General features: G+C 32.1%; 1 protein-coding gene across 5 annotated transcripts in view; it reads right to left on the bottom strand.

Moving 5' to 3' along the window:
• Positions 1 to 25,868, bottom strand: part of LOC131852426 (RING finger protein nhl-1) — a 120,780-nt gene that overhangs the window by 25,930 nt on the left and 68,982 nt on the right. The window contains exon 1 of one of the 5 annotated variants that reach the window (XM_059203268.1): positions 2,527 to 2,738. The exons of 3 other annotated variants lie outside the window; for them this stretch is intronic. The gene's annotated coding sequence lies outside the window, so the exon portion shown is untranslated. Of the gene's footprint in view, positions 1 to 2,526; positions 2,739 to 25,868 lie in introns of those variants that run through there. One more of the 5 variants, XM_059203204.1, reaches the window with a different exon arrangement.

A 25,868-nucleotide genomic window follows, 5' to 3' on the forward strand; every position in this document is an offset into this window, starting at 1 on the left:
TAACTGATTTATTTACTCATTAAAAACAGCATGTCAGAAATTTCCGTATTATTTAGTGTTTGTTATATTTTGAGACGATACATAAACATAAAAAAATATAAACTGCTATTCCTAGGTCAAATGACCAAGATGGTCTAGCGGTTTAGTTACGCTTTACTTCCGATGGTCTCGGTTACGATTCCTCACACGATGTAAATATTTGTATTTATGAGTATGATTGTTACCTTCGATATGGGTGTTTTCTTTGTACATTATGTATGTGTATTAAAATAATGTATTTAAATTTGTTATCTATTAGCAATAACACGAGCCCTGCCTATCTTGCTACTAGATGGCGCTGTGTGAGCCTGGGTTGCCATTATTATTATTCCAAATACCACGTAGACAAAATACACCAGCTCACCTACTTCAGTAATTAAAAAATATTACTAGATGGCGCTGTGTGATTAGTCCTGGGTTGCCATTATTATTATTCCGAATACCACGTGTACAGAACACGCCGGATCAGATACTTTAGTAATTAAAAACAATATAATATTCTCTCCATTTGATGTAACGGAATAAAAATGGAAAATGGCAATGTCAGGTAGCGGCACCCAGTTAATGTTTTGACAAACATAACGGGTTTGTTTATAGCTGATATTTTTTACACATGAAGCGTCATAAAATTTTTTGAATGGCAAACAAACTGACGGACCAACTGTGGAAAGTGATAGCATATACATATGAACAGCATCAGGAGCATCATAAAATTAATTTATGATGCTGATGGTGTCGACCGTTTGTTACCATTACTGAAGGCCATTAAGGTAAGAAGGGCAAGTTGTACGATGCTTAAAAGATTAAATTTTATTTCATTAAAAGTTACATTTGTTCTTACGGTGTGTACAAATAGACATGTCCTTATATGTATTATATAGACATAGGATGGTGTGAAGGGTAAGTTCAAAAGCTTGAGCTTAAATTACAGTTACATTAAAATATTACTCTTTTACTTTGCGAGTTGGTAATGTAATAATAATAATTATATGATAAATTTATAATATTATACAAGCTAATTTAAGGTTATATAGAATATAAGATATTTAATTAATTAATGAAACAACTCATTCAAATAAAAAAGTAATGAAACCGACATACCGCTGACGTGTTTACACATTAAACAGAAAACAGTGAGATCATGAACTCAAAATAAAACTATAGGAAGTTCGAACACGAATTTCAAACCTATGACATAAAGTTTAAAATTATTTACAACTATTTTATACAGCTGGAATGCTGGACGTACTTTCTTCAAGCTGTGTTATAGAGACTAATAAAGAGCGTTTTATCAAAGCTTCTGTCTCTGAAGACAATAGTTAATTCCCCGCAAGAAATAAAAAATCTAGATATCTTTTGTTTCTTTGAAAGACAATTAACGGTGTATTTTTTGTAATAGAACAACTTACAGATTCTGTAATTACTCAAATCGTATTCAGAAATTCATAAAATAAAACCTCAAATTAGTTTAGAAAAAAATTGTATGTCAATTTCTGTCTACCTCTCCATACCCTACCGAGAAGACTTATTATAAACTGTCAAAACATACACCGCAATGATTTACCGAATAAAAAGACGTTAATTATTTTTAGCTCGAATCTAGTCAACATAAAACTTAAAGTCGATTGGCATGTAACTCTTAGATTACGATAAAAGTCTTTAAAACCAAAAGGACAACGGCGTTGTAACAGAATATACACTTAAATAATATTTTGGTTCTTATATTAATTCTAAGAGCAGTACTTAACAACATGCATCAAACGGATTTAGATAGAATGGGATTGTTAAACAAAAACATTACGAAATGTGGGAAGTAACTAAATTTGGGAAAAGTATTGTCAGACTTAAAAATAAGGAAACGATTCAAGGTTGTGATTCCCTTCCAAATAAACAACGTTCATTGCGTATAGACAGTAGACAATACAAAATAATAAACGCAAATACAAATCAAAACACTATAACATGCGTCACCCCCTCTTGATTCAAAGGGATTCATACAGACTTATACAGGGCCTATTTAATTACTAGTTGGAATAGAAATAACGTATTAATGGAACGCAAGAAATATATAAAATAGTAATAATAGTAACAAATAATAAAATTGTTAAGTCCAAAAACACAAGGCATGACACAGAAAGTGGGTGAATCTTATCCTTTAAAGCTTATACAAACCTGCGTTATATGATGTGCAGTAGTGATGAAGAAAGTGACAAAGAACCTCTATTACTAGTATGGAAATGACGGGAATACGAAATAAGATATACATAATGATGAAACTAAAATATTAGCGTTTAAAAATGAAACCGACAGGACGGAAGAGACAGGAATGTGATATGTGACACTTTTACTATAAACTCAAAAGGAACAAATGTGTTTAAGAAAACTTATAAGAAATCAAATTAAATATCAAGAGAAATCATTATTTTTTTTATTAATGAATGAATAACACATAATAATGTGTAGTTTGAACACAAAGCGGATACTTACAGCGGAATTATTGCCACATCAAAAAACACACTCGGTAATCCAATTCACACAAGCGGGGCGTGAGTAGCGTGACTTTTTAAGGAGTGGCAATTATCGGGGTTTTTTTATGGCACTAATAATTTACTTGTCATATTGAAGCAGCAATGGTGGCACTATTAGAGGAGTTTCGACTAGTATTTTATCACAGGCTGGGTGCGCTTACTGTAACGCGCTAGGAGACACTGAAAGGAACTCGATACGGTGTGCGCGGGATTTTATTTTAGGATTCGCTCGTGCGCCTGCGCACCGTGGTGGAGATTTATTTTCTTCCCGTCACAGTTTACTTTTGGACGTAGAAAGGTCATTGGACACACGAGGTGCGATTGTTTTCAATAATCGAAACCCAATATAAAATATTCTTTCTTCTACCGATATATTTATAGGTCATCTTATTAGTGATACGCTCAATGTATATGAAATAGCAGAAAAGAAAACATCTTGCACAAGTCAATATTTACGCACCAATAACAGTCACTCTAATTTTTATTTGTTTGTTTATATCACGATGCCAAATAAAAGGAGTCTGAAAATACTTAGATACGTTACTTTCAATATGTTTTCAGCGAGATGCTTTATAACTATATTGACGACGTAATAAAATATTATAATAGTGTTTTTTTGTGTCTTTGGCCCTAGAGCGTCGTGATATAGTAGACTACTCTAACTTATAGATACTAACTGGTCAACAGAAAAACTTTATACGTTAATTTATACTGCCGAAAGGGAAGATATCGTTAGTAATGTAGATTAGTGGCACCATTGCTAGCAATGTTAGTTCAGATCGACATCCAAATCACAAAAAAAAATCTATCCCCAAATATGGTACTATATCTTAAGTACTTGTAAATATTGTTCTGTTCCTTGAACCTATCTATTTTGATTAAATTTCATTTTAAGCTTTCCTGCCTAAAATAAGTTATTCTTCCAACCCTCTGGGATTTGTTTTTATGTGTTGATGCCGGGGTAAAGAGAATCGCCTCGGGGCCCAATCTGTACACTTTTTGGGGGGTGCCGAAGACACTGTGGACAGACACAGTGTCTTCGGTACCTCCCAAAAAGGGGGAATCGTGGGGAATAACTGACCTGACTTCATATGCATTCTATAATTCTTTAATGCTGTCCAACATGTATACTATTAGTAATATTCTAGGTCCATTCATTGTCATTCAGAAACTGTAGCTTGATCGATCAAATCGAAATTTTTTTTTTTCAGTGATATTCTTTCTAACCTGGACACGTTTCCTTCAAACTATCGTATGATCTTATTATGTACCTCTATATGACTTGCAAGGGTACTTCTTTTCAAAACAAATGTATTAAAGCTGTATGTGATGCCAGAATTAGAGAAAGTTCTCGCCGTCTCTTCAGAAAATAAAACATTCTTTGGTTATCCATATATTTAAATTAAAGATATATCTATATTTGTAAGAGAGCATCACGACTATTTTAAGAAATTATCAGACTCAAGGATGCGCGTAACGAGAGATTTGGTCATTAGACCAACTACAAATCAAATTTAAATTTTGCATTCCTAATCGGACAAAATATAATGGAACATTATATTTTACAATGACAACTAATATATGCATATTTGTTGCAAATAAATTTGATGTGATTTTCCTGGACTATTCGATCCCATTCTTCTAGTGAGTACCATCATTTGTACCGCATCTTTCACATATCGTAACTATAAATAAACGATCAATGATCCGACTGTCCTTTTCGATTGAAATGCCAATGGGTTTATTATAAATAGCCCGGTGTAGTTGCCAAAATTAAATGCTGAGTCGCTCTTTGATGTTACGCACCAGATGTTGACTATTTATTGATTGAATTATAGATGGCGTCTGTGTTGATTTGGAGGTGTTGGATAGATGTCGCTGTGTTGTTTACGTTAAATTGAATGAATAATAAAATTGAAAAAGTGTAAAATATTTATCACAACATGATTGTTGGAAAGTGTGTTATATATCTTTTATATTGTCTATGTATTTTGTAATAACTATATTATTTTATATATAACGTTAGTTAGTAAAATTTTTGCTTCTACATTGATACCTTTTATTACTGTCATATCATCATACTCGTCTTTGTTAAAGTATCCTTTACAATCATTATTTTGACAACTATTTAGTACTTTTTCAATATTTTCAATTAACTACTAATATTGCCTGTATTAAACATCTGACTGTCTGTTTTATCTGTTGTATTACCTTATCAAATAGATTTTACATAAATACATAGTAATCACGATAAGGAACATAACTTATAAAGAGTAACTTAAAAAAGCAGACAAAGTCGGGCGGAGGCCAGAGACTATATATTAACTTTATCTATGTTTGACATTCTAATTACATAAAATAAAATCATCTGTTAGTAAATGAAATAGGGGATGAAATTTTGTGTAGACGGATTTACGAGTCACACCTAGTAATATATACGAGTATGAATGAAAAGCATGTCTCAAATATTTAGCTACAAAATGCAGAAATTATTTTTCGAAATAAGCGCTTTCAAACTTATGTATTAATATAGAAATAAATAGATACATATGTCCAAGTATTCATTAAGAAATAAAGCGCTTACATCGCTTTAAATCCGCACACACCAATGTTCTATTTTATCATTTCGCTGGGTCGCTTCGTTAAATTCCCAATTGGGGAGACATTTTATAGAAACTCCTTACATACTCTCAGTTTGTAAGCTATTCTAAAGAAAATGAAATGGTCGACGAGATACTGGAATGAAAAACATTGCTGTTGTTCGTTGTGTCCTGGAGGAGAAAAGTTGACTGTTATTTTTCTTTTTATAAAGTGGACCGGACAAATGTCTGTACATTACATCAGTTGACAAACAAACTTAGATCTGTAACTTTTTAGTACACTTTAAATAGTGTACAATTTGTTCTAGAAAGCATTGTGACCTGGTAGCTTACTACTCCGATTTAGACAACAAATATTGTGAGTTTGATTCTGGCTGAGCGAGACTACAAAACAATAGTGTGTAAATTTAAATTTTCGATTGAATGATATGTTAAGGAAATGATATGATCAGTCATAAACAAAATTAATCCAAGACAGTGGTAAATCACCCTTGCCACGTTCTTTTCATATATATACCTAAGAAAATATATGTAAATAAGTTATTGCATTTACAATTACATAGATAGATGACAATACTATAATACCAGGATAAATTTCACAGCGCCATATAACCCATAACATAAGCTCTGCTTAGCTTGGGACTACCCAAGATAAGCAGAGCTTATGTTATGGGTACTAGACAATTAATATATATAAATATTTTTTTTGAAAATACATACATACATAGATGACATTCAGACCTATACAAATAATTATACTCATGAATACAATTATTGTACTGAGGAATTGAACCCGCGACCATTGGAAGTAAAGCGTGCTAGTCTAACGGAACCGCCGCTAGAGCATAGAACCAAATTACGAAATTATTTTTTTACTTCTTCGTACGAGGCTAAATGTTTTAAGAGTTGTTACCCGAAAAAAGAGTTTAACTGTAATAAGTACTCAAAGCTTAGTGACGAATAGATAGTCAGAAAAGTTTGTATTTGACGGAATCATAAATGTCATACAAATAACGTCGCAAATATCATATAGTTTTTATATAAAAACATACTCTGTAATAAACAAGATAAGGTCTTTTATATACCCACAATCATCTGCTCCATCAGACAATGCGGGTGTTTTACAACCACTCTTTGAATAATCTTCTATTTCCTTTACACGTAAAGTACAGGAGGGAGACTGCATTATTCTATACGCTGTAATGCCTTATCGCTCCGTTGCGCGCTCATAAAGTAAACAAAACAGAAATAAAAAATAAACATACTGCTTAGGGCAATACCTTACCCATACTCACATATTTAGAGCAACCTCGATAAATATTGTAGTTGCTTCAAAATATGAAAAATATGATTCTTTTATGAAACTTTATACTTACAGTGTAAAATGTATAGCTTTTTGTTATTTTTTTATGGATCATAATGGAATGCACTCGCCTAAGCTAACGATTTACGCTAGCGGGGCACCAGTGGAGGATTATAAGATGAGCAGGAGGTCAGGTCCGTTAGCTCATCGTGACAAATTCGTCAAGAATTTATCACGATGGTTTCCAGGTAGAACCGCGTGGATGTCCATCTAACAGGATATATTGATAGCAATAAAATCATCAGTCCATATTACTAACAATCCTCTTTCACCCCAAAGGATGAGTATTCAATAATGCACCCAACTGCACTATATCCATTGACGCGTCAACAGTCGAAATGAAAGAATTGGAATTTAGGATAGGATGGGATTTAGCCAGGTTAGTTAGTATCGTAGTTAGTCAGGTTAGTTAGTATCGTAGTAGTTGGAATGGTAAACAAGAATACACCGAATGGTAAGTAACCGTTACCTATATTTACTAATAGCACTACATTTTATTTTTAGTGAGGGGTTTGGCTATTGTTAGGTTCTAAGACCTGTAGCACTGCGACCTGCATAGATCTATTGTGCTCGCCCTTTTTCAAAGTCCGCTACCTAGATCGGCAGGGACAAAAATTGAATCTTAGGAGCGATGGTTTTTATCTCCTCAAGATAGATCTATACTTTCCAAAGGAGATATTTTGTTCATGCATGAGTGGGCTATAACCATACACGTATAGTGGCAATTCCTATTCAGCTTGACAAAATCTGCAGAGGATCACATGAATAGCACTAAGATCACGTTATCATATGACACCCGTGATACTACTAATACATTTCCATTTTAGAGGACTAAGATATCATGCCTGTATGTTATATTTATCTGTGTCGATAATTTCACTACTTAATCACACTCTACAGCCGAAACACAACTTACAAAGCAAGGCGGCAGACAGAGGTCCGACTGGGGGCATCTCAGTGAATGTTATTATTACATTATCTTCCTTCATAAAGCTATCTATGATTATTAAACAAAAATAGAACATTTTATTCAACACGATTAATTATAATGTTTCGAACTCATCAAATTCGTATCACGTGTATACAAAACTGTAGGTACTGACGTGCGTTCAGAGGAAATTAATTTGCTTAATGTTCCCCAGAAAGTTATCAACAAAGTAAACTCAAGAACTCCTGTCGGAACACAAATGGTGTTCAAACGTATGCTAATTACAGTACAACGTCTCATAAAGATTAACACACGCGTTAAAGCTTAATGAATTGGTTTTTAAAATGTTTACATGTTTTACAATATCGATTTGAGGTTTAGGCTTAACAATATTCTGGCTAAATGAAATGCCCATTTATATTGATTAATCTACAATCATGGCGCTTCATTTAGCTAATAAAAAGAATTTTTAATAGATTCAGTGACAATATTAAAAGAAGAGTCCAGAAGAGAGAGAGAGAGAGAGAGAATTAAGACAGGTATTCTTTAGTATTCGTTCTATCTCACTTCAGATACTTTGCATCTATCTTCACCTAAGCGCGAGAGCAATACACATTTGAAATTTTGTCGTAAATAATTGCGATCTGCTCTACTCGGTTTACGTTACTATTATAGTACATATAAAGGTAATTTATTTATTATTCTGAAAATGAATTATAAATACAATTACTTAAACATTAAAAAAAAAAAAATTATCTCTGTTTGTTTGAATGAGCTAAAGATAAACGCTTTATTTGATGAAAATTTTGTGTTTCAGTTAGGTAATTATCCTAATTCTAATATAAAAACAATGGATCTATGTAGGTTGCAGTACTACAGGTCCAAGCACCTGACAATAGTCCAAACAACCCAATAAAAAAAAATAGGTTAGCCCATCGTACCAAATTTACCAGGAATTAATCAACATGGATGCAATTTAGTACTATATATCACAATTTAATCAAAACTTACAAAAACTATTTAGCTGCAAAAATGACTGTAAACATAATTAGTGTCAAATCTATGATACCCTGCAATTTAGTACTATATATAAAAACAATTTAATAAAAAATATACAAATAACTATTTAGCTGCTCAGTTAAAAAATAAAATAGAAGCGAAACATAATTATTTAAAAACGTAGATGACTTTATAGTCAAATATCTTTTTATGTAGTCTTCTCAGTTAAAAGAATAAAATAGAATTCCACATTCAAATGAACTAAAATTTAAAAACTTTTGAATAGTCATACTTATAAAAAATATACAAATATACACATAGACAATGAAAGGAATACTTCTAAAAGTATCCGCTGTGTTAAAATATGAATTTTAAATCCAATATTGAAATATCCCAACGACACAAATATAATGCATTGTGGCTTAAATATTTGGCACGATGCCGACGATCGCATTGCTATATTTTACAAGTTTTTGTTTACACTCCCAACAAAGGAGATTGTGCAAAACAGAATGAATATATTATTTGATGACACTGTGCCATTTTTTAAGCTTTATAGAGATTATTATTGTATTTAGTGCACTACGTTGTACGTTGTTTAAAAATACTGGTCATACAGTGTTCGAAATTCAAATACAGTTTATTATTAAATGTAAACGAAATAAAGTTTTATAAAAACATATTATTTATAATAATATCCCCAGATAATTAACTCAGCGCCGTCTAGATCTAACCTAAGTAGAGTTTGTGGGTTGATATGATGGTGTTACTTATTCAATCAAATTAATTATAGTTATGTTAGAAACACTTATTATATTTCGCAGCCATTATAATATAATCGAGTTGCGAGTAATAAATAGTTATTACTCGCAACATCTATCTGTTCTTTTAGATTCTAGTGTGATACAATCCATCTACCAGGCTAGTGATGTCCAAAAATATGGGTAGTAGACAACTAATAGATATAAATTATTATTTTTTGGTAGTATATATATCAAGTTTCAATTTATAATTATAACTAACTAGATACTCGCCCCGGCTTCGTCGGGGTGTACGTGTATTAAATATAAACCTTCCTCTAGAATCACCCTATCTACTAAAAAAACCGCTTCAAAATCCGTTGCGTAGTTTGAAAGATTTAAGCATATATAGGGACGGACAGACAGCGACAGCGAACTGATTAGAAACTCAGCTCGTATTCTTTTCAAATAAATGTTGTACCTGTTTACAATAATACAAATTGATTTTTTAATTCAAATTTTGCAAAAGCAAATAGTCTAATCATAAATATTCATATGTCTATAGCAGTAATGCAACAGTATAATTAAGTAAGTATTATTCTGTATTAAAACAGGTATACATTTATTTCCTTTTACTTATGCATCATGAAATCCCAGTTGCTTCACAGCCGTAGAACGCAGTAGTGTTGAATGCATAATAAAACAAGAAACAAATTCACCTCGTATATTCTGGCATTAAAATTTCCTCTTTCAGTACGTAGCTCTAATATTTCTTAATGTAAGGAACGGAACGCCCTGTGACGACGGAAACTCCGATACAGCGACAGATTTACTGGATGTGACATGGATGTATTATTCTCAGTTATTTTTAATCTTTTATATTTATACGTTATTAATATAATTAAACAAGTCTTAACTCGAATAATTTTATGGTATTACTAACTGACCCTGCAAACGTTGGTTTGTAATATAAAATAATCAGATCTTCGAGAGTAAAAAATTATTAAAATACTAACATTGTTATAAAAAATGAATGTTGATGGTTGAAGGTGGAACATTTAGAATTGTATGTATTTATTAACGAATCAAATAAATAAAAACATACAAAAATAATTAAAAATAGTGTCAGCTGTTTTTCAACCACTGTCACCAGATTGACCAACGAAAGATCGACACACAGCGCTCGCTGTATTCGTATACTTACAGATCGATGCTACCGAACTTTATTTAAATTTATTTATCCACTCAGATGACAATTTTTGAGTCATCGTCCGGATTGAAATTTGGTTACATTTTTAACTTCTATCGGCTAGTAGCGATAAGTGGAGAGGATATGAGATACATGCAACTCTATCCAGTGGAGGACAGGAGATTGTTATTAGTGTGGATTATAAAAATATTTATTTTGCGCCAACGCCTGAGATGCGCGGGTACCCAACACAGATTCGGATGCGACCGCAGACGCACGGCACTGCATTTCTAGCTGCTCTCGCGCATACATGTACTTGTAATCATTGTTATGTTACAATGATTACAAGTACATGTATGTACTTGTAATCATTGTAACATACGTAATAGAATATCTTACGCTTTTGTAATTATTTTCTTTCCTTCTAGAATAAATCTATATAATATTTTAGTGAGGACCCACAAAAGTGATACAAGTGCCCAATACTACAATGGTGACCCCGACATGATATGAACACGCAACGTTCTGATCTAGAAATCTTCTGAACTATCGTCCAGTACAAAAAACTCTAAGCAGTGATCAACCACAATAACATTTGACAATCTAATAACGGTAGTTAAAAAAATGCAGTAATCTTACTAATTGACATCGCTATACTCCAGTCAGTGTGAAAATCACGAATGTTTAAAATTAAATATTTCAATAGTTTAGGTATATTACTGGTACTTAGTTGTCTTAATTAAACCACATCCAGTATCTATCGTTAGATCCGTGTTCACATCCGCAGTAAACTGTTAAATGAATATGTATGAGCGGTGTACGGTAAGACAAAAGTAATAGCGAGTCAATTCCATACATAATGCGTTATATATTTATTGATCATTTATGTACAGATGCGAGTGTTGGCACGTGTTATGTTCATTCATGAATAAATAAGTTCATTATTCATTTTATGAATAAATATTGTAATCATGTCAAGATAATATTTTTTTTGGACTATTCTAATGCTCTTGGTCGCTGCTGGCCTTTACAGCTTCACCGGACGATAAGGGGCGACTGCAGATGGCACTCCAAATCCTCGGAAGGACTTATGGAGCGACTGAAGACCAACTCCCGCCTGACGGATACAACTTTAGTTTACCGCCGCTAGGGGTTCCAACCTCGTAATATCGATCCTCGTTTGAATCCATAAGAATATACATAGGAAACACCCAAATTATTATACAATCATAATCATGAATACATGTTTGTACTGTGCGAGAGATCGAACTCGCGACCATCGGAAGTAAAGTGGAGTGCTAAACCGATGCCGTCGAAAAATAAATACAATCTTACAACAATTCCCGTTTGTGACTTGAACCTAGATCCACTGAGACCGCTAACATAAACTACAATAGTTATATCACAAATTTACGACTCTCAAGAAAAATTTACAACTTCAAAATACGGTGTTACTGTACAGTTTTGTGTTACCGTAATGGAAAATAAAATGTTGGCCCGGGGCGCCATTTTATTGCTTTGTGTGGAATTGGGATTTTAGACATGTACTTCTATAGACTTGTTAAAAAATGTAATAAATTTGACGTGCACACGCGGTAAGTGGCTATAATATTTTGACAGCCGTCCTCGTGTAGCAGTTTTCCACACTGCCTTTTCTTCCGATAGTAGCGGGTTCTATTACAATACTTACCAGCATTACTAAATATTTGTCGTAACTATTATTAATATATAATTTATATGTATTAAAATTAAATACATATTTCAATGTATTTACATAAGTATGTTTATCAGCTGTTTAGTATGTCGTATAATCTTTGTTTAGTTTAGGTGGTCTAGTGGTTTAGCACAATGTCTGACTTCCAATGGGTTTGATTACTTGCATGGCTTACATATTTGTATTCATGAATATGAATGAAAGTATATTACGAATGTTTTTAAAAGAAATGTATCTACCTATTTATATCTGTTGTCCAGTACCCACAATACGAGGTTTGCTTAGCTTGGTACTAGATGGAGCTGTGTAAATAATGCAGGATATTTATTAGGAGATTAATTTAAACAAGTATGCCGCTCTAATCATATTTCTGCGATTAATTTCTCATGAGCGATAAAATATTGTGAACGAGAATAGGTCTCACTTCTAAAACTCTAACTCTGATTGGTTAGAGTTTTGGAAGTGAAGTCTAGTTCTCATTCACATATCTACCTCTAATATATATGATGTATTTACACTGTGATATTTTTGTTCCTCGTGAGTTCAACTTCCTTATTTTTCGAATACTCTGCAACGTATATTATAATCTCAGGCGGGATCACTTCCATCTCACTTTAAACAAACGTTTTCGTGAAATTTTATAAGAAAACTTTCAAGAGAATCTCCACAAATTGAAGCCGCTATCAAATCAATCAACGTTAATCTAAAAAAAACGATATTAACAAAACTTTTAATCAGAAAAGTGTACTCATCGCTCATAAAGGTCACAGGTTCACTTTGACGTAAACCAATGACCAAAAAATGAAGGTACTCACTCGGATCTCGACCCAATCTCACGACTGACGAGTTGACAGAATAAAGGTTTTATTATGACGATCCTGGTATATAAACGGGGACGAACGACTCAAGTTTTAATTATATCCTGCGAATAAGAGTCTTATGGCTGAACTTTTTAAGATCCAGATTATGGTCCCCTTAGGAGCTATGTGAGGCAATGTGAATTTAATTGAAGTTATTAAGTGAATACAGGGAACGTCTTTGTCGCCAATAAGTGGTCTAGATAAAGTATATCCATTTATATAATACTAGCTGTACTCCCGACTTCGTCCGCGTAAAATAGTGACCTTGAGCAAATAATAAAAAATATATATTAATAATCTAACCCAATAAAAAAGTTTCATCGTTCTAGCTTCAAAAATGAAATTTCCATACATAATTCCATACAATTCAATCAACAGCCAAAAACTAAGTTTCAAACTACTATCTTTAAAATAAAGATACTTCCATACATACCATACATACATTACATCAACCCTTATAACCCTTTCAACCCCTTATAACCCTTTTTCTTGTTTTTTTTAATGCTACTTATATTAGTGTCATCATGTACCAATGATAAGATGTCGCTATACTGTAACCATTTATGGCTGAGTCCTGTGGCGGTAGGTACTGATATTTTCTCAACAGCCTAAAAAATGGGTTTCAAGTTTCTAGCTTTAAAAAATGACAATACATGCATACAACATTTTAACTCCCCTTCTGACCCTTACAACCCATTTTCGTTAATTATATTTAATCAATACGCAAAAAAATAAGATTGAAGCTTAAACTTTTAAAAAATTCCTCTTTCAGTCTCTTATAACCCTTTTTAGCATTAAAAAGTAGCCTATGTCCTTCCTCGGCGTCTAGACTATATGGGTACCAAATTTCATTTAAATCAGTTCAGTAGTTTTGGCGTGAAAGCGAGACAGACAGACAGACAGACAGACAGAGTTACTTTCGCATTTATAATATTCGTAAGGATTTTAGAGCTAAAGTCAAGTGTCATAAGAACTTACATAGTCAAGTGCGCTCGTACTAAAAATATTCTGTGCTGATTATTTTAATATCAATTCAGAGATATAATTATTGACAATACAAATAATTTTTGACATTAAAACATACGACTTTTAATGAATTCCATGAAATATTTATAAAAAAAAGCAAAACTAATTGAAATACAAAATTTATAAATAAAATAAAATAATTTATATAAAATTTTCGAATCGTATTGTTTTTATAAATCTCATTTTACATACCATTGATATTTTACTTAAAACAGAAAAATAATTCTGCCCTTTCAGTAATATTTGTTCTTAATCTACATTCTACATTATCAATTTTAAACTGTGTAAAACAATTCTCTCTCTCTTTCTTATTTAGCATTGAATAAGCATTGATGTATGTGATTTTATATCCATTATTTTATTCTTTTAAATATGTATCGTATTATTATTAGATGCTTTTGTACTGTATTTTCCATAATTGTTTCTTTAGTATAAATATATGAAAGTATCAGTTCCAGTTTTATCTATTATTCTATAGTTTTCTAATTTCACTATTAATAGTCAGAATATAAGATATCAAATTGCCTAATTCATATCAAATGTCTAAAATATACTGAATGCCTCTCATTTCCTGGACATTTGCTACAGAGAGGGGAGATATGATCTTAATGTGAATTTATTAGAATATATTGCCGATTATTCATAAAGATTACAAGTAGGCGTAAAGAGGCACTAAAATTGTCGAAAATGTAGCCCCTATTTTTACTTTGTAAATTTTATTTACGTTTATATAAATAGGTAATGCAGCGTTGCTGTTGGGAATTTGAACAAACATTAGCTTATGTTATTAGGGCTAGAGCAATTAAAGAATATTTCTTAGAATATGGTGTTAAATGTGGGTCAACGCATAAGCTAAACAAATTTGGGAACAATACTCCTAAAGAGATTACCTATTTAACTAGCTTTTGCCCGCGGCTTCGCTCGTGTTAATTTATCCCCTTAGGGGTGGAATTTATCAAAATCCTTTCTTAGGGGATGCCTACGTCATAGTAGCTTTATGCATGCAAAGTCTCAGCCCGATCGGTTTAAAATTGACAAAGTTTCATACAAACTTTCATTCCCTATTTTATCCCCTTGGGGGTAGAATTAATCAAAATCCTTTCTTAGCGGATGCCTACGTCATAACATCTACCTGCATGCCAAATTTCAGCCCGATCCGTCCAGTGGTTTGGGCTGTGCGTTGATCGATCACTATGTCTGTCAGTCACCTTTGAGTTATATATATTTAGATTGTCTGATATTTTCAATAAGTCACCTAATACTTTAAATAATTATGTAAATGTAATAAATTAAGTCAGAAAATAATCTGTATCTGGATTGAGTCCGATCAATAAACTCTTGTAAACACGAATAGTGTTTCGGTTTACAGTACCTTTAAGATCTTGTTAACACTTTGTGAATAAATAATCAGAAAATAAATTTATAATAGCGCGGTTTTGTAAATTGATTCAAAAGAAAATGTAATACGACATTGAATACAACAAAGTAAAAGTTTTGACACATCAATAATGGCGCCCACTTACATCGACAAATTGCGTTTGGTAATTTTCCTGCGAAGAAAAATAAAGAGTATTGTAGGCTAGTGGTAGTGTGCCAATCCGATCGATCCCAATGACGATCTGATCCAAGGTTCGATCCCCAACGGTACCTTCAGATTAAAGTTTTTTTTATACTACGATAGTGGCAAACAAGCATCCATCTGATGGTAAATGGTTGTTTTCTTGAGTGTGATTGTTTTTATCGGTCTGGGTGTTTTCTATATACTTTACGTATGAATTTACAAAAAATATCTAAGTATTTATATCAGTTATCTACTACATATAATAATAGCTTGTGACTAGAAAGCGTTTGTGTGAATTGTACAGGGACTAAAAAAATATACAACTTTATCCATACAATAAAAGGACGCACTAAATAACCATAAAAACTATTACCATCTTTGACCATCGCAACAATAACGCATTATACCTATTTTTGGATAAACCAGTCTCTAATGGTACTAAATCTTACTAATTACTTACTGTGGAAAGGAAACTGCAGTCAGCAATAGATAGCCACAATTTGCCAACCAAGTATATTAGAGTTTATAGTGGTTAGAGCAAACTTGCTACTATTAGTCGTAAACTAGACAATTTCACGCTTTTAGGACTCACGGCCTTGGTGATCTAGTGATTCACTACATGGCTTTACTTCCGATGGTTCCGGGTTCGATTCCTTGCACAGAACAAATATTTGTATTCATGATATGATTGTTTGTATCGATCCGGGTGTTTTCTATGTATATTATGTATGTATTTACAAAAAAAAAAGTATTTTTATCCCTTTTTTATTCTTTGTCTAGTACCCATGAGACAAGCTCTGCTTACTTTAGGACTAGATGGCGTTGTGTAAATTATTATTCAAATATTATGTACCTAGAAAACTTAATGAAGACCCTGCATAGAAAACATACAGGTAGACCTGATCAAGGCGACCTAGTATGCCATAGAAGTCGCTAAGTTCTGTGGTAATAACTATATTTTTATGGATCTATAAGAAATGTCACGAATAAAAATGTTTGTATCGTGCGAGGAATCGAACCCGCGATCATCGGAAGCAAGGCGATGTGCTAAACTTTCTACAGTAGTATATATATTCTGTAGAAATAAATAATACATATGTAGTTACATACATGTTTTTATTTAAAAAGAAGATTTAAGAAAGATTAAAGAAATTTAGAATTTCTATTATAGTATTACTTTCACTATTACTTACTTTCTTTCCTCGTTCTTTTTAGCTAATAATAAACTAGAGAAATGGTACGTGTACGAAGTCCCTTACCGTTTGAGGGCAGTATTGAGAGATAAAATTAATTGGACCCATGGGCCTTGAATGAATCTCAGTGGGTAATAAATATAGGAACATTTGTATTTTATTCCTTCCCTTCTCGTATTTTATTAATAATGGCCAATTCTCCAGTTTGGGGCCGTAATTAGGGACAGGATTTGAGATCTCGAAAGCCAATCGGTGTGCCTCTCAATAATATGCTGGCCATTTTGAAATTAAGTCAATTCTATGTCATATACATTAAGGGTATATTTTTGAATGGCAATTGATTCATTTCGATTTCACGTTGCAACATTGTGAAAGTAAAATTAAATTAAAATAATAATGTTTGTAATTATTATTCTTTTTTCATGTTTGACTAAAAGATTCTTAATTTAAATACTGAGATATTTGTTATTTAAAATTAATATCGATTCATTTACTTTTACTGAATTTATTATTCATATTTATGTTTAACAGTGACTGAGTTTTTTGTAATTGACTGAATCTTAGATGTATATCCAAATATATATAACTCAAAAGTGACCAAATATATATAAACTGAAAGGTGTGGGTAGTGATTTATCAACGCACAGCCTAAAACAATGGACGGATCGGGCTGAAATTTGGCATGCAGGTAGATGTTATAACGTAGGCATCAGTTAAGAAAGCATTTTGATTAATTCTACCCCCAAGGGGATAAAATAGGGGATGAAAGTTTGTATGAAACTTTGATAATTTTAAACCGATCGGGCTGAGACTTTGCACGAATAAAGCTACTATGACATAGGTATCCCCTAAGAAATTATTTTGATAAATTCCACTACTAAGGGGATAAATTACGCGAATATATATATATAGCGAAGCTACGGGCAAAAGCTAGTTACATATATTAAAACATTAATCTGAAGGATATCTAAAATATTATTGTTAATGCTTATCCATAGAGGAACGTATCTAAACTCTATTCGAAACATAATGGCGTTTTATGGATCGCTCCATCGAAGACGTGAAACTAAGTATAAAACTTATAAGATGCTTCGAAGTATTTTCTCCCAGATAGTAGTGTATTTCCATAGCTTATTGTTAAACTTTATATTATTTTGTGCTATTCGGTAAATTATACCCAAACGAAATCTTACTTGTAAAGTGGTATAACGATTGTTTGAAAAGAGCATCAACAGAGTTTCTTGTCAGTGTTTCGCGGCTAAATCTGCATTCTGAATGTGTTTGTAGACAAAATGACTATTCAAAAGCATTTGTATTAAGCTTGGAATTTAGACAAAATAAACTTTAAAGTTTTAACTTTAAGTAGTCGTTTTCAGTAGATATCCAGATTACATAGTTTTCAAGTAGATGACTGGAAGTTTTATTGATTACTAGTGGTTGCCTAATGGCCGAAACTTTATTTAGAAAGAACTCTTACTGTTTTGTTGTTTCATGTTAACGTATATCCTGTAATATAAATCCTGTAGTATAAGCAGTTTTTTTTATTCGTTTTCTTTTATATATAATGATTTAATTTCTATTTACGTTTATTTTATACAATAATATTATATGCTGCTGTCAGCATCGTTTTTGTTGTCTTGTGATATGTGATGTAATAAATGTTATTCTATTCTATTCAATTGAAACTTGGAAATTAATATCGGGGGATATCCATATTAAAATAAAAAAGAAAAATAATGGTCTTAATACTTGACCGTAATTAATTGAAACTGTTTGAACAATTTAATTATTAAATTTTTATTGTGTGTATTAATGACTATACTTCTATGCGTGTGTGTGTCAAATATATGGTAGAGTGTGTAATACTTTATGTATTGTTATGCATAATTTTAAAGAAATATTAACATTCCACACCTTCTTTATATAAACTATAAGTGTACGAAATGTCATACTCCTACGTCCGTGTGTATTTCAGAAAAAGGGATACAAAGTTTTTGCTTGACGTATGAATATATAGATATATAGGATTGTATATTTTGAAAGCACACAAAGAAAGAAATCTTACGATTACTTCTAAAGTTGTAAATCGACAGGAGTGGAATACTTTCACGGTACGTTTGAGCTTTTATGGCACGTGAACTACATTTGGAAGCTGTTATGAGAGTTTACCTTACCGTTTTGTAAGCACCGGCTTATTCACAAAAAGCATTGCTATTCAAAACACATCCCTTATAGAAACATTAACTTTTCATTTTGCATATTATAATTTTTGACGGCCTCAGTTGTCTAGCGGTTAATATGCTAAACCGCTATACTTCTAATGGCCGCGGGTTCAGTACCTCGCACAGTGCAAACATTTGTATTCATGAGTATGACTGTTTGTATCTGGCTGTTTTCTATGCATATTATCTATATATTTATAACAAATAAATATATAATTATTTATATCAGTTGCCCATAACACAAGCTTTAGCTAGCTTAACTTGAGTCTAGATGGCGCTGTGTAAATTGTCCCGAGATTGTTAATACTATTATTATAAACATATATAAAACATACATATAAATATATATATTTTTTTTATTTATTTATACTTTATTGTACTTTTAAAAATTGTACAATTTGGCGAGCTTAATGCCATATGGCATTCTCTACCAGTAACCATTAGGTAAGAACAGAAAGCGGTTGATGGGCAGTGGTGGTAAAAGACTAACCTATAATTTTACCTAACATAGGTAAATAGGTTTTGTGTATGTATTTACAAAAAAATGTATCTAAGTATTTTAATCAGTTATCAATTGTCAGTAACTGTCAGAACAATTTACAGCTCTACATAGTCTCAAGCTAAGCAAATGGGTCAGCTAACCCATTTGCTTAGCTTGAGACTATACACAGCTGTAAATTGTCCTGATATTATTATTCAATACTTATCTTGAGACTAGACGGCGCTGTCTAAATTGTCCTGTATTACTACTATTTATATTATTTGCAGCTTATTTTTATGTAATGTATGCTACTATTTCCCATCCTTAATCGTCTCACCCTCCCTCCCCCAAACCAGCGTACATTATTCAACACTAGAACTTTTATAAATGTTATTATAAACAGGCATTTCTCAAATATTTGTATACCCTCATTTTTTCGTTATTCCTTGCCCCAACGGTCTTGTTATTATTGTATTTTTATTACATCACCTTCTCGTTGTTTGAAATTATTGGTATGATGAAATATTGGAAAATTTTATTTTCTTGTTATCATTGCGGTGCCTATTATAGAATTTTGTTGAGCATTATTAAAATTTACATCTTATATATAAAATTCTCGTGTTACAGTTTTCGTTCCCATACTCCTCCGAAACGGCTTGACCGATTCTCATGAAATTTTGGAGCGTATTGAGTAGGTCCAATACGCTCACAAACCGGCCGGTCGGCGAACATCTATTTTGCATCCCCCTAAATGTTAGGGGTAGTCCACCCCTAATTTTTTTATTATTATAAGGCAAAACAACGTTTGCATAGTAATATATCTTATTATAGACATAACTACATAGTTACCGGGAACAGTCCGCGTGGAATTATATAAAATGAAAGTAGCCTCAGTTACTCCTTAAATGTCCAGCCAAAATCATCCTAGGCGTTTCAGAGATTATTAAGAACGAACAGGCAGACATACAAAGTTTTACTATTCTGTGTAACATGAACGAGAGTTTAAAATGAAGAAACTGAACGACATAAGTTAAAAAATATTTTAGATTATTAAAAAAATCTGAGATTAATTATGTTACGGGGTTCAAACGGGGATCGAAATTACGATGGCCTAAGGCGAGGTTCGAACCCCTAGCAGTGCCCTCAGACTAAAGTCGTATCCGTCAGGCGGGAGTTCAGCCGCTTCATAAGTCCTTCCGTGAGTTCGGAGTGCCATCTGCACTCGCCCCCTATCGTCCCGTGAACCTGTAAAGGCCAGCTGCGACCAACAGCGTTAGAGTAGTCCTAAAAATAAATAAGATAAATAAACAGTCAGTATTCACTAAAATAATACTAAACTAGTAAACTACACTAAAATACGGTGCCTATCATTTGCCTAACAAGTACTAACCAACTTATAGTTCAACTGCGCTCCGCTACCAGAACAACTTAATTTCTGATACTGTAAAAAAGGTGTTTTTAATTTCCTTCAAAGATGTATAGTATGCTTTGGTTGTCAGTAAAAGCTATACAGTTTTGTGGTGGACGTGTAAACCTAGAAGATCTGTTCCACTTAAGTAACGCCGCGGGATTCATGTAGTATAACATAATTGGTCTATAAACAGCAATAATTAATAATTTGAATTAATTACAAATGCCCGAAAATACAAAACAAAAGTTAATTTAAGGCTGCTGCAATTATGGCTCCTAAATCATAATTTAATGGTGAGGCAGAGTGGAATGGTGTAATGAAATTTGGAAATGTCTAAGCAACGCATAAGTATGGGGCAATTAGCACCTCGCCTCTAATTATATTATAGTAGGTGGATCAACAGACAGACGGGCGGTATATAGACGGGCGGTAAACACGCTGCGATTAATTTGTCAATATATATTTTTTTTTATTTATTTCAGGCTACTACTGTCCCATTTTATACCTTATAGACTAACATATATATATATATATATATATATATATAATAATAATAAATACAAGTATAAATTATCTCTGTGATCTGACAATCTGCCACGGTAGCGCCGATACACTACCCCCTTCGGCCAGTAGTCATCCTTCATGAAGATTGCAAAAAGGCGTATTTATATTATATATATGTACTTAAAAAGAGAAATTAAAAAATAATAATTTAAATACACTTAATCTCAGCGCATTATTCAAAAGCGTCTCATTTTTTAATCCTACCACCATTCATAACCAAAAGTCTTGGGTGTTGCTCTTTTGAATAGATATTTTTTTAAATAAATACACATTTAAAGGATGAGGCATGCGACATATCAACATAGTAATCTCGCACTCATTATTTGTGCAATCAGATAATATTGTCCGCACTTTCATAGTGCGGACAATATTATCTGATTGCACAAATAATGAGTTTCCAGTTTTGTCAACAAGAACATTCTACAAAAGTAGTCAAAATTAGGCTTCTACAACACAGCGTTCTAACCGCCGGTCTGCAATTGACTTTTATAAAACCGCCTGCTTCATAATTAATCGTATGTATCAAGCGTCGTTTCTCGCTCGCTTCTCCACACTTAATTACGTCTCAAACGCCACAAGACAGTTTCCTCTCAAAATATGGATGTATTATACAGAACATTAGCAGTGACTGACGACCGCGCGGTTTTCGCGCGACCGCGTAATCACACCCTTATTTCTAAGTATGTTTATTTATAAACGTCACATGTGTAACGGGCGGAAATGATTTGTGTACGGAAATCGTAAAAGAGATTAGATGTACAGATAGATTTGATTTGAGATATCTGTAAGTTTGATCTAATATATAATACCTACTAAGAAAAAAAAATTACCATAATTGCAGAAAATATGTTTTAAGTATTTTCTTTTGTATTCGAATAACTTATTGCAGTTGAATGAAGTAATATAAATACATATTATTTAAAAATGTACTGATCAAGTAGTTCGGACAAACAAAATAACATATTCTGATAGAGAAAGGGATTATGACCATTAAAAAAAAGCACAATTCATAATTCTATATTAAATATTCAACCAGAGGATATAGGACAATCGTATATATGCAAACATGGCTAACAATTGCAGAAGAGGTTTAGTTTATAATTTTTAAATCGTGATTTTTCTTTATTATTTATCATACTGGTATTTTATTTCTATATTTATTCTTTCCATCTCGTTTAACTATCTACCTCAGTTGAAAGAACTGAGAAGAAATTCACTAGGTAAAAAATAATGTTAATAGTTGTTAAAGAAATTATTAATCGACTAATGGTACTATAATATCGAACTTTTTATATCATAATAATATTTGAACTTAATATTTGAAAATTTACTGTAAAGTTTCATAAAATTTTTGGATCATCGGATTTTGATAGTTTTTGCGTGAAAGAGTAACAAACAGCCATCGATACTCACAAACTTTCACGTTTATAATATTCATAATATATATATATATATATATACCTTGTGTATTATGACGACATCGCTGTTTTTTTATTATTGCTCAACAACTATGTTTAACTTTATTTTATAATTTTTACAGCATCCAGGATATGGGTAATCACGCGTGTTTTAAAAATAAAGAATCTTAAGTCTTAAAATATGCTACCTGCTTAGAACTTCACTGCAATATAGACGCCGTATGTACAGTACGTATCTGTACCTTTCTGGAATGGAACCCCGCTATCAATTTGGCGGTGTCATGTCGAAGCATCTGACGATATGTACGCAAAGTAATATTATGTTGATAGCTGTCACAGCCAGTTATTAAGCGCCTTCAAAAATATAAGGTTTTTTGTGTGTAATATGTTACTCAACATTGACGTCGATTACGAATTAATTTTAATCACTTGTATCTCAAGAATTAAATATTTGCCTTTTAAATAAATATTGCTCAGCGTTACGTATTTGAGAGTTTAAATTAATACAAACTACCAAATAGCTAGATTGATAATCGGCTTCGTCTGCATTTTATAGTTGGCCTCGGTGGTTTAAGCCGTAAGCACACCTCCTTACTCCCGATGGTAGCGGGTTCGATACCTCGCACAGTACAAACATTTGTATTAATAAGTATGATTGTTTATATCTGTCTGGGTGTTTTCTATATATAATATGTATGTATTTACGAAAGAAATCTATGTATTTGTATTGTATCAGTTATCTAGTACCCATAATACAAGCTTTAGTTAGCTTAACTTGAGTCTACATGTAGATGTGTGAATTGTCCTGAGATTATTATTATTTTTGAGATAAAATGTAAGTCACAATACATCTTTATATTAAACTTCATTTATACATTCATTTGTCTAGTCTGGTTTTAATTTCACATTTAATTGTGGTGTACAGATTACATCGGTACATATGTATTATAAAACAAAGTCGCTGTCGCTGTCTGTCGTCCCTATGTATGCTTAAATCTTTAAAATTACGCAACGGATTTTGAAGCCTTTTTTTAACAGATAGAGTGATTCAAGAGGTAGTAATAAATATATGTACACTAGCTACTCGCTTCGGCTTCGCACGGGTGTATTGTATTATATATATAAATCTTTCTCTTGACTTCCTTCACTTTTCCTTCACTCTATCTATTAAAAAAAAACCGTTTCAAAATCCGTTGCGTAGTTTTAAAGATTTAAGCATACATAGGGACGGACAGACAACGACAACGAATTTGTTTTATACTATGTAATGATTATAGAAAGTTTTAATTTCACATTTAATTGAGGTGTATACAGATTACATAATAAATATATGTACATTATACCAAAGTTACTACTAGAGGACTAAATCTACTTTTCATAGTGTCGTAACTTGAGCATCGAGGTAATCTCTTTGCTATTGCATTTTTATGACTACCCACTAAAAACTTTCCGAATGGAGTAATTAGAGAAATGGAATGAGCCAGTGTAGTTACAGTAATTGGAATTTGTAAGCTTTAATCTAAGGAATCTAATCACTTAGTATTTATATAGATAGAACGAAAATGTGTTTAAACGATACAACCAATAGTAAGCTATTCACAGACACTCCAATATTTTATACACATATAAATAAAATTGGAGTGTCTATTTGTAATATTAAATATTTGTATATTTGTAATATTAAAAAAACATTTTTTACTACATGCAAATAAATACGGTACATACACTACAATAATTTTTTTTTTTCAATTTTTGTCTGTCTGTTTGTTCCGACTAATCTCTGAAATGGCTGGACCGATTTTGACGGGACTTTTTTTGGTAGGTAGTTCATGTAATAAGGAGTAACTTAGGCTACCTTTAATTTAGAAAAATAAAGTTAAATTCTACGCGGGTGCAGTTAGTAAAAAATAAAGAAAACATAAACAAACACAATTCGTCGATTAAATAAAAAATTGACATTTTTCTAAATTAGAAGCTAGAATTACCTCCTTTTATATTAAATTAAGTCAATTAAATTAACCACGCCATCTCAATCATTATCTAAATACTTTTAAAATGGTATATAATACTTCTGTGTGAATTTAAAACATTAAAGGGAATTATAATTTAATTAAATTTTAAAACTTTAAATGCTTGTCTACAAGACTGGACGGCAGGGAAAAAATTTAAATTATAATATAAAAAAAAAATTACATTCATAAGCGGCTAATATGTCCTACATGAATAAATTGATTTATTGATCGATTTTTGAATTTGAATTTGAATTTGACAAAAATGTACATTTTAAATGCTGCCATTTTTCTATTTAACCAATGAATTGGAGCACTAATATTTTATTTCGAAAAGGCTTAGCATATACCGTGATTAGGTGCGACTACGCTAACAGTATATATACTAATATTATAAATATAAACTATATAACTAAGGGACAAGACATTGTCGAATACGAACGAAAAGTAACCTGATATTGAGGGGGACGCAGCTGGAGTCGAGAAAATTAGCATTTGTGGTCGGGTTAGTGTCCAACTGACCACACAAACAATATTCACCGTGGAAAATATCGTTAATTTTATTTTATAGTATTATATTATATGTATGTTAGTCTATAAGGTCTTTATAATATGGGCCTTGTAGCCTGAAATATATAAAATATATCTTTCTGTCTGTACATCTCATCATTACCTTTTCAAGATTAAAAGGCTGAATGTATTTTGACATTGGCGTAAAGGAAGTTTATATTACAAGGACTGACTTAGGCTATCATTTATCACACATACTAATATTTAAGGGGATGAAATAGGTGTTGAAAGCATATACGAGGTTACGAGCTTATAGCTAGTACAGGCTATATATCTTGTACTGGCTGTAAACCAGTAAATCGTTTCAGAATCGTTGTTGTAATCGATATTGTAAAATAGATGTTTTATTGCGTTTTTGTGGGTATTCTAAAAAGACTATTTATGTTCCTTTATCTATAATTAGTTGGGTATTTTATGTACTATAAACATTGTAAAGTAGTAATTTGTTTCTGT

Source organism: Achroia grisella, unplaced genomic scaffold (genome assembly GCF_030625045.1).
Source record: "Achroia grisella isolate CSIRO2021 unplaced genomic scaffold, CSIRO_AGI_Agris_v1 utg1061, whole genome shotgun sequence".
NCBI classification, from domain to species: domain Eukaryota; kingdom Metazoa; phylum Arthropoda; class Insecta; order Lepidoptera; family Pyralidae; genus Achroia; species Achroia grisella.